The 17,760-nt window shown below is 40.4% G+C and overlaps 2 protein-coding genes across 8 annotated transcripts in view; one reads left to right on the top strand and one right to left on the bottom strand.

Annotated features, from left to right (window-relative positions):
* dbn1 (drebrin 1) overlaps positions 1–17,760 on the top strand; it is a 181,875-nt gene that overhangs the window by 25,291 nt on the left and 138,824 nt on the right. The window lies entirely within an intron of this gene.
* Positions 2,325–17,760, bottom strand: part of prr7 (proline rich 7 (synaptic)) — a 205,602-nt gene continuing 190,166 nt past the window's right edge. Inside the window, exon 4 of the transcript XR_014090858.1 lies at positions 2,325–2,344. The gene's annotated coding sequence lies outside the window, so the exon portion shown is untranslated. The remainder of the gene's footprint in view (positions 2,345–17,760) is intronic.

Raw genomic sequence — 17,760 nt, 5'->3', positions numbered from 1 at the left:
AAGATAATGCAAATGGGGAAAAAGCACATTAGTTTCAATTAGCTTGGCATTACTGTGGCTGAAGAGTGAATGCATTATTTTAGACCTGCAGATTGACACGATTATTGTTTAACAGCATGCCAGTTTATTCAGCAGTATCTGAATACAAGAATCAATGTAAGTGGGAGAAATAAGAGGTAAAAACTGCTAGCAGGAGCGAGGATGGGGGAAGGGAGCAAAGAGATATAGAGGGAGCAGATGAGGATTTGGGGAAGGATATAAACTGAAACTCGTACCTAAAGAGGTCAATAGAAGGGGGAGTAAATATTGAAGTCCTGCAGACAGGAGGGGAAAAATCCAACTTGGTGGATGTGGAAAGCAAACCATTACAAAATGACCACAATATGTTTTTCTCTCACCCATCAAAAGTCTAAGCTACAATTTTTTTCTGTGCAACTGAAAAATATTTAGGTCATCTTATAAACAGGACTGACATGTTTCGTCCTGTTTATTTTAAAACAGGATAAATAGGCACAGGCTATGACGTTTTGAATTCATAATAGCATAAATTATATATTCTAATCAGAAAGTTGTGTTAACCTAGTTCCGCTAACATGCTGTATCAACATAGTTTTTAGCAGAAGCTATTGCTAAAGCACTATTCCAACATGATATTTAGCATAAGCTACTGCTAAAGCACTATATTCAACCATGTTGATACACACAAAGTCAACTAGACAAATTGTTGACCTAACTTGCAAACCCTTGCAGGTTAGGGTAAGGGTTTGGTTAAACCAGCTATATAATGCCCCAAAACAGCAAGTAGTTCTAAATGCCAGTTCAGTCTTCTGTATTAACTGAGCAGGGTTTCCCCCAGAAAACTTGCTAAGCCCGGTGGTCGGGGCTTCGAGGCGGTCCACTGGCGGTCCACTGGCGGTCCACCGGCGGTCCACTGTGTTTTTGTATTAATAGATGTTAAGTTGACAAGAAATGTAAAAGTATTACTGTGTAATTATTTGTTACTAGAAAAGATCACCAGTGAAATGCGATTTAAACCCACAACTAGTCTAAAAGCAACAAATTTGCACTTCTCTTTAATCCAAATTAAGTCAGTGGCTCCATCAGGCCCCAAGGGCTTCAGGGCCCCATAAACACTAATATTTTAAAACAGACCACAGATTCATAAATGTAACACTTGTTTATTGAGATTATCAATGCTGTTAAATGTTATTCAGTTCTTTTAAGCATACATAAATTAAATGATTTTAAATTGTTTAACATTTAAATACAAGATTTTAAGGAGCTGGCAAGTTTACTTTGTAAAACTTCAAATAACAGTATTTATAGTTAGATTGTTTTGTTACCATAGCAACAATCTGATGCTGTGAGTTTAATCTTTGAATTTACAAATACAAATTAGTAAACTGCGATTATAACTTATTGCTTTTTAGGCTGGTCAATTAAACTATGCCATTCTCCCATATTTCACTAACACAGAAGCTGTTAGAGGTGCTGATATTTTTAGCAACAAAAGGGGCCCCTAAATCAAATTCTGCTCAAGGCCTCATACAGCCTTGGACCGGCCCAGTATTCTGCTGCACTACGCAGAGATGCGCAACAAACGGAGATTTAATTCAATGCTGCTGATGTGACTTTAATAGCTGTTCCATGTTGTGTCTGTTGAGTTTAAGAAGCGTCACAGAAACTGTTTTGATTGGTCGAGTTTATGGGACGAGTTTCTCAGATCTCCACACATTAACTCTAAGTAGACAATGCATTTGATATGGTTTAATGCATCGTGTAACTGGAAAAATAATACTAAAAATAATAATAAAATAATATAAAATCAGCATGATGCGTTACAGACCGGAGGGCGCGAAAGCTCCTCACCGGGCTGAACCTGCATGATGAGGTTAGCGCTGCTCCTTATTCACAAACGCTCCGGCCAACCGGGACCATAAACTTTACAGGGAAGACAGACACAGAGCCACACGCTGGGCAGCGCGTTGAGATGTAAACGCCGCATATAATTGTTCGTTCACAAAGATAAATCATTCTCACCACTCCACAACGCGCACCTCTGAATTCGCTACAAGTTATTCCTGCGGTTTACATGGAGCTGCGCAACCAGAGCTAACGCGGCGGGTTTTAAACTCTTACCTAGAGTTCTCCAAAGGATCATAATTCCTCACAGTAGGTTTATGTAAATATCCATACAGGTCAGCCTGCGTCCAGTTTGAGTGAAAGGGGGCGCGCGCGATCCCGCTGAGGTAAAGCAGCAGGCAGCGCGCAGAGGCAGAGCGCAGAAGCGCCAGCTGTGTGATTGGTCCGCGCGCTGTCGGGCTTAAATGCATAAACTATAAACCTATCTTTTAGGAATAAATCTGCTCTGCTAGTGAAATGCTAAGAGCAAAAGAAACGCTTGCAGCCCGGCTTAAAAAAAAACAACAAAAAAAAAAAACGATTCCCCCCCCAGAAACGTAAACAAGCAACGCTTAGCCTGACGGCGGAGCTAGTAAAGCATGGCGGGCCGCCAGGCTTATAATACACTGGGGGAAACCCTGCTGAGAATTCCATCATGTTTGTAGTTCTGACATTCAGCTCAGACCTCTTCTGTAGGCACTGAGTGTTCTGCCATGTTGTAGTTCTAACCTTCAGTCATTGGAGTCCTAAAGAGAAGCTTGGCTCTCTGCCAACTGTCATGTGAGGGACAGACAGAGTTCTATCTGTTTGAAGCAGTCACTTTTTCTGAATAAAACAGTCCGAACAACTGCTTCCCTTTCAGGATCCATAAAAGCGATCCGAAAACCGTTTGAAGCGTATGAGAGAGCCATTTGTTGTCTCCGATACTACCGCGATTCATATGTGTAGCTCACTCACAATAATAGCAGCTATGAGAAAAAGATGGTGTGCGCTGAGCTCCGAAATTTTTCAGAAATGAATGGCTGAGAGCCTGAGTTTACCATATCACATAATTTTGCTCTGAAGCACCTTAACAGAAAACTGTAAGCCCTAGAGAAATTTCGAAACATTTTACCGGAGCAGGAATGTGTATCAATGTATTGACCAACTTTCATACCAATAGAAGGCACATGGGTGAGTCTTTCCAGGCCCAGATTTTTTTTAGCCATGAGAGTAATTTCAAAATTGTTTTGGGGTCAAACATCTGCTCATTTTCTCACTCTAAAAAAGTGGCAGTTGGTGTCAGTTACACCCTGCGTTTCGGCAGTTGGAAATTTCACTAGTTTTTTGCTTTTTACGTCGCCATCGCAACTCTGATTCCCAATAAAAAATAATAGCTCCCTTCCCGGGACTGAGCCACACGTTTTGATACCATTTTTGTGGAGTTTCTCGGGGTACGAGCTGCATTAACGATGACAGAAGAAAAATGAATAACTATAATAATATTAAAGAGACATTCTATTGGGTGTGTAGAACAATAGGTGCCTTCCATGCATCACATTATCATTACATTACTGTTATGGCAGGCCCCAATACAGAGACCGCTTATTGGGTGTAGAACAATTGACCTTATTCCTGGCAGGTTTACTGGGGAAACGATTATGGGCGTTACTTCCGGCGGCTAGCAGAAGTAGCATTATTTCATTGTAATTTGTACGTTTTTTTGCTAATCTATATTCATGATCGAAGTTAAATCTCTCTTTTTGGTTATAATACAATATTTAGTGTAAGGACACTCAGAGGGGACCCAGAAATTCAACCACACACAGGAGTATACGAAAGGAAAAAAGTTTATTTTCACAACTGGTTTCTGCTCAGGGAGAGGTCATCAAAAACAGCACTGAGGAGAGAGGGGAGAAGACTGGTGATGCACAGATAAAGGAGGGGTATCTTAGAAATGTTCAGCTTAACTGACCTGTAGAGCAGTGGACGGGTGGAGCAGAGGAACAGAGGGTCTGATGACAGGGAGATGCAGGAAACCAGTGGAACAGGTTTCTGTGGAAGCAATGAAGATCTCCACGGGGAGATCCAAAATGCAACACCCACGGACTTTGTCGATAATCAGGCAGAGGTCATACACAGGACAGAGACAGAGAGAGCAAACTTAGCTTTGAGGGGCAGGCGGTAATCGGTGGTCGTGAGGCAGAGCTTGGGTCAGGGTCAAGAAATCCAGAATACAAGGGATCTGTGAAGGGCTTGGCAGGAGGGGTAAATCCGTGGTCAGAAGGGAGGTCGAAGAAACACTGAATGCTTGAGTACATACTCCACCCATGGTAGTTTCTGTGACCAAGAAGAGGGATCATGTTCACAGAACATCCGAAGTTTGGTCTCCACTTCCTGGTTGATCCTCTCCGTTTGCCCGTCAGTTTGAGGGTTGAACCCTGATGAGAGACTCGCTGTGATACCCAGGAGACCACATAATTCCTTCTAGAATCTAGAGACAAACTGGGGTCCCCTGTCAGAAACAATGTCAGTTGGAAGCCCATGCAGGCGAAACACCTCATGGGCCCGAATCCCTCCCAGCTCCTTGGAGGAAGGCAGTTTGCGAAGAGGTATCAGGTGGGACATCTTGGAGAAGCGATCAATGACTGTGAGAAGGACAGAGTGGTTATTGGAACAGGGTAAACCAGTCACAAAATCCATGGATATGTGGGACCATGGGTGGTGTGGAACAGGGAGGGGTCGCAGAAGCCCAGAGGGTGGCCGACGGGATGGTTTAGCCTGACAGCAAACTCTGCAAACCTTGATGAACTCTGTAACATCTTGCAGCATAGTTTCCCACCAGAAACAACTCCTGATCACAGACAGGGTCTTAGTGACTCCTGGATGACAGAAAAGTCTAGACTCATGACAAAATGACAGTACCTCAGGTATTAGCTGCTCCGGAACAAACAGTCGATCTTTAGGATAGTTCTCAGGGATGGGGCTTAGTGGAGGGGCTTCTCTTATTTTCTGCTCCAGCTCTAGCTTGGAAACTGCTAGCAGCACTGATGTGGGGAGCACAAAGTCCGCCTGCTTTACCTCTTGACCCTCCTCCATAGTCTCATGACTATGTGCGTCTGGTTTAGCGTTCTTACTCCCAGGTCTGTAAGACAGTAAAAAATTAAAGCGACTGAAGTACAAGGCCCGCCTGGCTTGCCTGGGGTTGAGTCTCCTAGCTGACTTGAGGTACTGCAGATTTTTATGATCAGTCCAAACCACGAAAGGTTCCTTAGCTCCCTCAAGCCACTGCCTCCACTCCTCAAGTGCCAGTTTAACTGCCAGTAGTTCACGGTCACCAACATCATAGTTGGTCTCTGCAGAAGACAGTTTTCTGGAAAAGAAGGCACACGGTTGAGTCTTTCCATCAGTGGACCTCTGACTGAGTATGGCTCCCACCCCTGAGTCAGAAGCATCCACTTCAACGATGAATTGGCAGGAAGGGTCCAGTGTGCGGAGGGCAGGAGCTGAGGTGAAAGCCCTCTTAAGGTGCTCGAAGGACTCAGCAGCAGTCTTACCCCAAACACAGAGCTGAAATTGCGGATGAACCAGCGATAAAAGTTTGCAAACCCCAGAAATCTTTGAAGTTGCTTGCTGTCTTGTGGGTGGGGCCAATTCTTGATGGCATCCGTCTTGCTGGGGTCCATGGAAATCCTGTTAGGAGAGATGACGAAACCCAAGAATGAAGTGGACTGTTTGTGAAACTCACACTTTTCTGCCTTGACAAACAGGTTATTCTGCAGCAAGCGGAGAATGACAGAATGGAGAAGAGTAATTGTCCATTACTCTTGTCAATTTAAGGATGCGCTGTGAGATGCTTAAAAAAAATCAAAATGTCATCCAGATAGACATAAACAAAACGACCAACCATGTCCCTGAGGACATCATTGACAAGTGCCTGGAACACAGCAGGAGCGTTGGACAGGCCAAAGGGCATTACAAGGTATTTATAATGACCTGTTGGGATGTTAAAGGCTGTCTTCCACTCATCCCCCTCTTTGATCCGGACCAGATGGTAGGCATTTCTAAGATCAAGCTTAGTAAAAACAGTGGATCCCTGGATCAGATCGAAGGCAGTGTTCATTAGGGGAAGTAGGTAACGGTTTTTGACTGTGATGTCATTTAATACTCTGTAGTCGATACAGGGTCTTAAGGAACCATCTTTTTTGCCCACAAAAAAGATGGAAGCCAGATGGTCACTGACATAATCCCTCATGGCCTTATCCTCTGGGCCAGAGAGAGGGAAAAGACGGCCTCTGGGAGGAAAAGAACCAGGAAGCAAATCGATAGCACAATCATAGGGCCGATGGGGTGGAAGGGCAGTGGCTCGATGCTTGTTAAAGACCTCCCTAAGGTCAGGGTAAACAGCAGGTACTTTGGATAAGTCGGGGTGGGTTTCCTGTCCCGAGATAGGGACAGTAGAGGGGGCCGAAGCCACTAAGAGGCAGGTGGAATGGCAAGATGGTGACCAACCCAACACCTCGCTCCTAACCCAGTCAATATGGGGGTTGTGTTTTCTTAACCAAGTGGCCCCCAAAATGACAGGGAGACCAGGGGAATTTATTATCAGGAAGGAAATTGTCATAAAGTGGGGTTGAGGTGGTAAGGAGAGACGCAGAGACCCAGGTTGTGATTAAGATGATGAAGGATTTAATGGTGAAGATGCTCAAACAGTCCAAAATCAGGCGGCACGGCACAGAAGTCAGCACACAGCTAATACCGGTAGCACTGACAACAAAGACTGACAGGTGAGACTAAATACACATGGGGTAATCGAGGGAACGAGACACACCTGGGAGACAATCAACGGGGAAGACGCAAAGACAGGACTCACAGGGAACCAGATCACACAGAAAAAAAACTCCAAAATAAACACAGAAACACGGATCATGACAGTACCCCCTCCTCAAGGGGCAGCTACCAGACGCCCAACAGAAAAGTCCAAAAACAAAACGACCCAACAGGGTGGGTGGAGGGGCGACGGCAGGAGGGCAAGAGTCCAGAAAACAAAACTAATCCACACAGGAACTGAAACACGGGGGGAAAAAAACTTTCCGGGGGCCGACCACGGCACAGGAGGTGGACCTCTCCTGGGAGGTCCGGTGGGCGGCGACGTCGGAAGCGGAGCTTGAGCCGAGGTGGGCGGCAACGCAGGAGGCAGAGCTTGAGCCGCGTTGGGCGGCGATGCAGGAGCAAGAAGCGGAGTCCTGCAGGCGGGTCCGGCGGTCTAACAAATGAGGGAGTCCTTCTGCCACTCAGCAGTACCCCATAACTTGGCCTTCCCCAGAGAAGGTAAATAGCATAGGCTACTTTAGCACGTTCAGTGGAGAAAGATGATGGTTGAAGTTCAAAGACAATCTCACATTGAGTAATGAAAGGACGACATTGACTCTGTTCACCCTTAAACACCTCCGGAGGCGACAGACTGGGCTCATAAATGGGCGGGTGGAGCAGAGGAACAGAGGGTCTGATGACAGGGAGTGGAACCAGTGGAACAGGTTTCTGTGGAGGCAATGAAGATCTCCACGGGGAGATCCAAAATGCAACACCCAGGGACTTTGTCGATAATCAGGCAGAGGTCATACACAGGAGGACAGAGAGAGCAAACTCAGCAGATATGAGACAGATATCTAACTTGAAGAATCCTCCAGTCAATAACCAAAGCTTCAGCAAATTTGATTAGATAACTGTATGTTATCTAATCATCCAAGTAAATTAGCACTTTTGAATTTATCCAGAAAAAATCATTTGGTAGAATCTAAGTGTGCTAAACATTTTCAAATTCAGCAAAAGATTTAACTGAAAAATTATGCCTGCTATTAGCTGATTAGCGGATGTGTGCCAATCAATGATTATGAACTAAAAATATTTTGAAAACACATACTGGTATCTGGTATTATCATTATTCTCACTCTGCAATAAATAATTAAATATTAATATATTCTAAACAGTTTCTACCTATAAGTCTATGGAAAACCAACGTTTCAACTGCACTGTATAATTTGGTTGCTAATGCTTTGAAATAGACTCCAAGTCTGGCCAATATCCTATCTCATTAGCCTATTTAAGAGTGTCCCCCAGACATGAACCTAAAACCCACCAAATCATCAGTCTCTGGAGAGGCCGCTGTAAATTTATGTCTGGAGGCTTTAGTAACCAAATCTACTCATATAAACTCATAGTGAAAATCTCCCCAAACCTTTCACCCTTGGCTGTGAAAATTAAAGCGGGATTTGCTGATCTGGCTCAAGAACTGAATCCTTGTGATGTTCAGTCTGATCATCCTGTGGGATGAAGGCCCTCAGATTTCTTTTCACTGGAACAAAAAAAGTGTCTGGCACTCTTGCCGAAGGGCTGCAGGAATGTTTTGTTCGTAAGTGAGAAATCTGAATTTTGTCTCTTGCAGGCTCTTGTCCACATGGAACAGTTTTGTCTTTTTAACTATGAAACAGTGGTGGCTTATAGTAAAGCCCACTGTGATGATAACTATGTATACAAAGAGATTGTTTTCTTCACCCAGGGAAGAAAACAATCTAACAATCTAATACCAAATACCAAGGATTTGGTATTTTAAAATACCAAAATCCTTGATATTTTAAAATACCAAGGATTTCAAAATCCTGGGTATATGTACACATTAGTCAATACTGTGAATAAAAAAATTACATTTACCCAATGCAAACATGTCTGTACATGTACACACAAGAAAAATACATAAAAATAAAATCTGGGAGAATCTTATTTTATGAAAAATTCAAGAAGAATTTGGTTTGTCTTTCTAGATGCAAAACATGAAAAGCCAGTTTGAGCTATTTATTTAAAAAACACAACATTTTAATCTTTTCTAAAAGAAGAATAGTCAGGAATATATATATATATTTTTACCATTCTTCATATATTTTCACTCATAAAACTTCAGAGGATTACCAAAAGCAAGTACATTACTTTGCCTACTTTATAGGTCCTCGTTGTTGCCAGATTGGGCGTGCTTCCACCCAATTGGGCTTCTTCTGAACATGTGCTGGAAAAATCAGCTTTGGGTGGATTGTTAAAATTTGGGCTGCTTTTCACAACATTTAGTGGGTTTATAAAGTATTTATAAGCACTTTGTATTGCCTTGTTGCTGAAAATGTGCTATATAAATAAAATTACCTTTACCTTTATAGGGAGATGTTATTGAATTAGTTGTCAGTGTGTGGCAGAAAAGGATCAAAAATGAACATTTGAATCAAATTATTCTTGCACTCATTTTATTTTTTCATTTATTTGGATATGTCTAGAATGACATCATCAATAATTAATAGTCATTGCTTAATCAAGCGTCACTATGTAATAGTGTTGTAAAACAGAAATCTTAGTGCTACTTCATCACTTAAAAAAACATAGTGGTATAAAAACACAAGCTTTGTGTTCAAAAAGTCAAGTTCCTTAAAGTCCCAACAGGAACTAGTGAATATAACAAAGGTCAACCAAAAACATTCTGAATTGAGAATTACAAAGTATATCACTTGTCACATATAGATGAGGACGTTGACCTTTAGGACATACAAGATTTTATATATATATTCTATACCTGGTGCTACTAACCCATGTTTCAATAGAGGTTTAGATTTTGGCTGTTGTGTGTTTTTTGGAGTTGGGTGGATTTTATGTTGTGTTTTGGCTGGAAACTGTCAGATTTGGCAACCCTGAAGTCCACACAGAGGTCGAGTAAATCTGGAAGCTTCTTGTTCATCACAAACTCTGACATGTTAAATAAATTTTCCAAAAACAGGAAATGTGGACCATGTGCTTGAATCACCTTTAAAGTCTTTGCTTAAAGTTAATTTAGACTTTGTCACTACTGCTGTCCTGGTGGCTAAAAACTTTTTTAATTAAGGCAAGAGGAGAAAATGCATTACCAAAAAGGTTAATTTATGTAAAATTAGGTTTGCTGTGGATTAGTTTGTACAAGCATCAACAATCTTTTTTCAGTACAGTAAGGCTTTTTGGGTTTTGCTCCTTTGAACATTTTGAACTTTTAGTTAAGTAGTAAAGCATCATAAACCTCAAATCAGTTTTTTCTTTAGAAGTTGTCACAATGTTGTCCTTTAAAATGCACTCAAACACAAGCTATAATTTTGTAGCATTGCGATGTTTTGCTTTAATCTTTATTCCCCAACTGGTCATTACCCATAACCTTTACTAGATTATAAGTGGTCATCTCTGCTGAGGGAGCTTCCTGTTGGACTTTTGCGCCACCTTAAGTCTCAGACATAAAACAGTCCAGCTGTGTGTGTGAGTGTGTTGTGAGATTTAAACTGGCCTGACCGTTAGTTCAGCGCTCTCCCAACTGCTAAGTGTGTACAGCTGAGTGACGAAGACTCTTAAATCACCTTCTTGAGGATGAGGATGAGGAGGAGAAGTAAGAGCGGCCCCAGCTGTGGAGCGATCTCTTTTGGACCAGGACCTCACCCCAACAGCCTGCAGCCGTTATTGTTTCCACATGTGTGGATGAGATAAAACTAAACACATGTGGAGGGGCAGCACTGATTATCCCATAAGGATGTGAGTGGAAACCAAAGATGCTGAAGCTGAATAAGCATCTTAGGTGTTTACAGTAGTGTTGAAGGAACACTTGGGTCCCAAATAGATGATGCTTGTCTAATCTGTTGGTATGTCTCCTCATTCAGTAATACTCTGCCAAAGTGATCAGCCAAGTAGGGATAAAATAGTGCTACTCAAGAACTCAAACTTCAGTTCCCAAAAGTCAACAATTCTTTTCTTTTTTCTAGAAAATTTCTAGTTTAGTTTTCCTCTTGTGTTTAATCGGAACAGAATCCTGTCCTCACATGACCACAGCTTACTGATTCGATCTCTTTTTATCGGTGACCCTCCTGGCCTCTCACACACACACGACTCATCCAACTATTAACTAACGGTAGGATCGTTGTTCTTTCTAGAAAAGCCACGGCCTGGGCATCCAGCTGACAAAGATGTGGTAACACTTACAACCAAACTGTTGACTCTCCCAACAGTCTCCGTGCAGTAGTTTTAGTGATAATGGCAAAGCTTCCCGCTTATCATCCTCATTCTTCTTCTTCTTCTAACTGAGCTGTGGAATTATTACCCTGTTATCAGCCTGCAAACATCAAGTGTAGTTTAACTGTCTGGTTTTTTTCTTGTCTTGGTTGTCCTTTAAAGCAGAAACAATGACATTAAGAGATCTGAGTTGCTCCCCATTTATCTTAAAGTCTTTCAGCTACTTTTAAGAAGATAACATATCTCCTTTTAGACAGTTGTATTTAGACAGTTTCCATGCCATCTGTTCCACATTTATTCAGAAATAGTTCCCAGGCCAAAGCTATTAAATACAAACAAAGCAGCTTTGACACAATAAAATTCACACAGTGGTTTCCAAGATGATAGAAAAACACTCAAGCTGCCACTGCTATCTCATTGAGCAGCTCAATGCATTTATTTCGGACGTTTTTAATATGGTTTTGTGGAAAATCAAAAAATACTACGTGTCTGTCTATCCTGCTTTCTTTCACGCATTCCCTTATTATTCTGAGCTCATATTGCAAAGACAAGTCTGTCATATACTGTTTAAGTTTTTTAGTTCCTAAATTTGTTAATAATCTTGATTTGTTTTAAGGCTGTTTAAAAGCAATCTTAGTGTCAGAATGTCTAAAATTCTGGAGTATAGAGTGTGATTATTTCCATGTCTTAAAATTTAGTAAAAAAGGAAACTAAGGCAATTTTCATACACAGCAGGTCATAATGCTCAATTCAGACTTTTTGCTGAAATTTGATTTTTGTGTTGTTTTCTTTTACTTCTGCATGGGGTTGTTCCTACTGCTAATTAAACCTGACCAGAATGAGACTTCCGTGTGAACAGTTTACCGTCATGCGATTAACTAAAGCTTCACAATCACAATATTGTATTTCTGTGACATACAAAAAAACCACATTTACAAGCGTTGATAGGCCCCTCCTCCATCCGCATCAGCAGCATGTCTGAATTTTGCCTCATCCGGCTTCATTTTCTTTGCTGCTGCTCTGCATCACTGATTTTCCCTCCAAATATCATGTTCTAGCATAGCGGTTCTCAACGTGGGCGGTACCGCCCCTCCAGGGGGTGTTCAGAGGATGGCAGGGGGCACTGGCGGACATTTTTACAAAAGGGGGCGCTGGGATGCCTTTGGGGGGCGTTTGGTCGAAGGTAAACTTTACACCTTAAATACACAACAATGCCAATTTACACTTTGAGCAACTTGGTAAAACTGTCTTGTGTAACATTAAACCATGCTTGGCTGCAACTGTATCGATGACAGCTCTTCTCTTCAGTGTTTGTTAGATTCTGTTAGCTTCTTGGCGCAGCTCCGTTCTCCTGCTACTGGTAGCTAAAATCACGACACCCTCATTGTGTATCCCTCTGAAAAATGAACCCATTTAAATAAAGAAATCAAGAAATCCCTCCATGGGTGATACCACGATAGAGAGCGTTCATTTTATAGAGTTAACACCGGTGCTGTAAGTGGTCTGGTATGAAACGGGAGTGATAGAACAACACAGCACTTTTAAATTTCAATAATCAGAATGTAGAAATTGTTTCTGTTGTTTTAAAAGGTTTATGTCAGTCTGCCTTTTCCCCATCGATACACTTCCCGACCGCCCTGCACCTTAGGGGCTGAAAAAAAAAGACGTTCACATTGCGCAAAACTCTGAAACAGAAGAAGCGGGACATAAAACGGAGCGACGAACTAGATGTGAATTATGGCATAAAAACAGAATCAGACGCTGAACAGTGAAAAAATCTACACATGATGTATTTCACATCATGTGTTGATTAGGCGGCGCAGCAGGTGATGAGATTACTAATGGTGAGCGTCAATAAACGATAAAATAAATCTAGCAACAGGAAAGAAGCTAAAGTGGACATAGCAATAAGCCAAGAGAGGATAAAATTAATCAAATGAAACTAAATGGAAATGAATGAAGAACAAAATGCAAGAATAAACTAAGAAACTAAAGTAAATACAGAGGAATAAACTGGTATGGCAAGACCTTTCGAGCAATAATTAATACAGAGGACTTTATGGCAAGAATAAACAGACAATATTTTCAGCTAAAAGGTAAAATAATATTGTTGAAGTGCCATGGGTTTAAGACCATACCTAGTACTGAGAATAAATATATCATACAGACCATAACAGTAAATAATATATCTTATTTATGTTTTTAATTCGATTTGATATATTTATTTCTTCAATATCATTTTTCATGTCAGTGTTAATGTCATGAAGCTGATGACTCCATGACGCTTTCAATTTGGCTGATTAGGATTTGTTTAAGAACCAGATTTGTTCTTTGTAATTTCTGTCCAGTAAAACTATTAATCTATAAATCAGTAGACAGGTCTATATAAAGATATAATCCATGTTTCTGTCTCATATTGCATGGCATTAAAAGGACCTGGAACTTTTGTTTTTCCACTGAAAGCTCTGGTTTGCACATTAAATGCCATGTGGGTGAAGTTTTATGGATGATACTCTGATGTCCCATTCTCCTGAAGGCAGCACAGAGCTGCACCACCAGAAACTGACAAACACTGAAGAGAAGAAGAGCTATGAGTAATGTAGTTACAGTTCTATCCATGTTTTAATGTTGCAGAGCTCAGTCGTTTTGCAAATAGTTCAAAGTTTAAACTGGCATTGCTGTACATATTTTATCTGGTCATTTTGTGCAAGATTTAACAACTAGAAAATGGCACAAAATAAGGATATTTCTTTCCACTCTGATTGGCTGATGCAAGGCCTACCGATTTTAACTTGAATGTTCATTGCATTTTTTGTAGACACCTGTGAAAATAATTTCTATTCCCATGACTTTTTTGTTTTCTGGGAAATTATTTTTGATGATAAATACAGAAACAAGCCTAAAAATCAAAACATCTACAATAGTGATAGTAATATTGATGATAAAATAATGGTCAGTGCAAAGTAGCCTGCAAATTCTTTGGTGGGGGGCGGTGATAAAGGCCAGGGGGGCGCTGGCCCAAAAAAGGTTGAGAAACACTGTTCTAGCAGAAGATGTCACTTTGCTAGACGTTTCTATAAATGAACTCCAGGTGCAAAAAAAAAGAAGAAAAAAAAGAAGTGCCAAAATCCCTTGAAATAAGCTGGTATTCATACAGCCAACCCCTTCCTTCTTGCTAGGAAGGAAGGGGTCTCTCTCTTTCTCCTCACATCAACATGTTCACTGGATGACGGCCGAGGCTTTGGGATTTATGCAACATCTCCAGTGATTTATGGGGAGGGCGGCAGTTTACAGGCTCTACAGATGTGTAGGATGTTTCATACAGAGTTTTGCTTCAAATAAAAGCTTTTTTTTTTTTGACAAGTCATTCATTCTTGAAGGATTAAATCACAACCAGAGATGGTTTGTAGGAGGATGAAAAGCAGGAACCAACGGATGCTTTGTCGTTTATAAATAGAAATATTTTTATTTTTATTTGAAACCCTGTTTTCTTTTTATTTAGGTCAGCTGTATAAAAAGGCAGCACTTGCAGATGAGGACTAGGACCGCTGAAAAGAAAAAAAAAATCTGACTTTTTATTTCTCAGAATTTTTACTTTAACCTCAGAATTCTGACTTTAATCTTCTGAGATTTAATCTTCTGAGATTAAAGTCAGAATTCTGAGATTAAACTAATTTTTTTTCAGTGGTCCTAGTCCTCTTTGTTAACCTCTGGTTCAATGGAGTGATGTTCCCAATTTGCCAAGTGAACTGCCAAGTTTTTTGTGAACTGCCATGATACAAAGTGAGCAGGTCAAGATAAAAGCACACCACACCAAACCACAACTGGCTGGAAGTTATGATGACAATGCAGGAGTTTAAAAACCTGCCTGCTTCTCTTTAATAAATATTCTAAAAACATTTCTAACAGGGATTTACACCACAGTGGCGAGCAAATTACATACATGTTTGCGATGCGACAAGTGAGCATGGTACCAAACGTAAGCACTTTAGTTATTTTGTATTGTCTTGTGCTTTGGCTAGTTTAAGGTGTGTCTCATATGGAAGTAAATATGTGCCATCAGAATTTGAATAAAAAATGCATCTGAAACTTGAATGTTGTATATTTGTTCAATTTCAACTTGTTCAATTTCAAAATTAATTCAGAATACAATTTCGACCTAAAAAAAAATTCAGTGTCATTATTTGTACACGTTTGCAATTTTCATTTGTTAAAAAATTCACATTCCTATTTCAAAGTGATGAAAATTTCAATATATATATTTTTCAGTGTTAAAAACATTCAGCATATAAAAAAATTCAACTTTTAAAAATTCAAATGCAATTTTTTAAGTGTCCTAAAAATTCAACTTGCTCAAATTCGCTGTCTCAAATTCAACATCTAAAAATTCGCTGTACAAAAATGGCGAGGTTACTTCAGGTCACAGACATTAGCAATCGTTGTCAGATTTCAACACCCAGCATCTCCTGGAAAATTACGACTTTACTAAGACTGCCTATCTCAGTCTCACCTAAGACACATACAAACAACCCAGAAAGTCGCTACCCATCAGTTATCTTTAAAGATACTAGACTTGGCGCAAGTGATATTCCTTTTTTAAATAAAACAGGGGAAAATTGGGCGTAGGACAGCCAAGAAAAGGGGGTGGAGGTCTAGCGGGTAGCGAGAACTAATATGCCAGCATTACATGGCGTAAGATTAACAACGGCCCAAACCCGTGTTTTAAATCAAGCTTTAATATCATGTATCAAAGTTCATGCGCAAAATAAAATGTACTACAGAAATATGAAAGCATAGACTCACCGTTGGGTTTGCGTTCGCCTCCGTGGTCGCTAGCCTCGGTGATGCTGGTATTTCTTCAATATGACGCTTGGGTCATGTGATTGGCTGGGTGTTACCGGTCGATGAGGAAAACAGCAGATCCTCACACCCTTAGCATAAATATAGCTGTGGACAAGATCACTGATGCCTATTGTTCTTGCAAGGCTGTTGTAGTTTACTTTCATATTATGTTCTGCAGGTTAAGTGTCGCATATGTTTAACTAAACTGTCTTATTTAAATAAATCCACCTTTTCAATACTGAGGCATTATGAGGCCAGCCATGAGAATGAAGTCCCAGATACACCTAGATAAACTCAGACATACAACCATTCTACAAATTACTCAGATGCTTTTTATAAATTATTTCATATACAGTGGACCCTCGCTGTAACGCAACTCACTTTTCACGGTATCGCTGCTTCGCAGATTTTTTTTGCAGTTTTTTTTCCAAAGTGCTCTTCGTCCTAATTGACCATATGATGGGTAAAAACATTTTCCGCGCTACATGAGTGCCAATAACGTTACGGTGTTTAATACAAATTGGCCACTCAGGAGATGGAAACTGAAACTTTCAATGCCTGCTGGAAAAAAAAAACTGTGGCCAGAGGCAGCAGAACCCGACCGGAGGCTCGTTTGATGAGATCCATCGCTCTGCCGTAGATACAGCTGTGAATCTGGCGGGGCATCTTGGAGGAAACCCTGTAATGCCATGACACCGGATCACATTAATGCCCGATTGATGCACACGCACATCCGCTGACCTGAAAACAGGTTTTGTTCTTTGGTTTCAATGTAGAGTATTTATTTATGCTGTGTAATAACTGTAAAAAATAAATGTAACTACTTCACGGATTTCGCCTCACGGGTTATTTTCGGAACGCAACCCCTAAGAAAAACAAGGGTTTGCTGTAAATGTAGAGTTTACTTAATTTTTTTCTACAGCAGAAGTTTTGTCAAAAAAGCATAACAGGCTTAATTTCAAAAGGTTGTACAAACTTTTTTTAAATAAAAATGTGTGGGAAAAAACAGTCCATGCATCCTCATTCCAAACACATTCACTTAAATTTTCACTTTATGATACATGTTCACATTCTTTATTGACTGTATATCAAATATATTTTAAATGTAACTGAAGATATGACATAATACAACATATACTATTCAATAAAATACAAAGACTTAAATCTTATTGTACAGACTTGATCAAATCACTACGTTGCCTGTAGGAATTTTTAATGTCCAGCAGGTGTCAGTATTGAGTGACACAGTATCGACACAGTATCAATACAGGGTTGCTATGAGTCGAAACGCCTCATGACTCCTCATTTACCCATCACTATGTGTATGTGATCCTTTTGTCTGTGAAATGTTTGTTACCTTTTGGGTGTGTCCTGTTAGCGGCCATCTTGGAACCTACTAACGAGGAGGCCCGCCTCAAACCCAGCTCTTATATAGAAGGAGCCATGTGTGCCTGGAGTTTGATTAGCTGGGCAGTTAATTGAGAAGGCGGGGACAACAGTATATAAAGAGACTGCTGGCTGAGCCTTGGGAAAAACTGAAAGCTGAGACTGAAGCAAAGAGACTGAAAGCTAGGAAACTGATGGAAAAGATGCCATTTTGTCTTATCTGTGAACTATGCTGTGCTGAAGGAGGCCTAATAAACCACCTTTGTTTATGCTACAGCCAGATTTGCTGAGTTTTCCTTCCACACCACACCTCTCAGTGTAACATTCATTATGTTTAAAAAAAATAACCCTATTCAAGCACTGAAATCTTATATTACATGAAGAAAAATAGATATTTATTTTTCTAAATATTTCTCAATGCTTATTTAAATTTTGTATCTAATTATAAATATAAACTACTTACATGATGTTTGCTTTATTTGTTCAAGCATTTCCACTATATTATATGCTGTGTTTTGAAAAGTGAACGTGTTTTTATTTAGTTCTGCTGCAGCTCAATCTGACCTCCTTTCTTTGTGCCTCAAACGTCTC

Source organism: Poecilia reticulata, chromosome 14, assembly GCF_904066995.2.
Source record: "Poecilia reticulata chromosome 14, P_reticulata-male-v2, whole genome shotgun sequence".
Taxonomy (NCBI): domain Eukaryota; kingdom Metazoa; phylum Chordata; class Actinopteri; order Cyprinodontiformes; family Poeciliidae; genus Poecilia; species Poecilia reticulata.
This window is presented reverse-complemented; position numbering and strand designations above follow the sequence as displayed.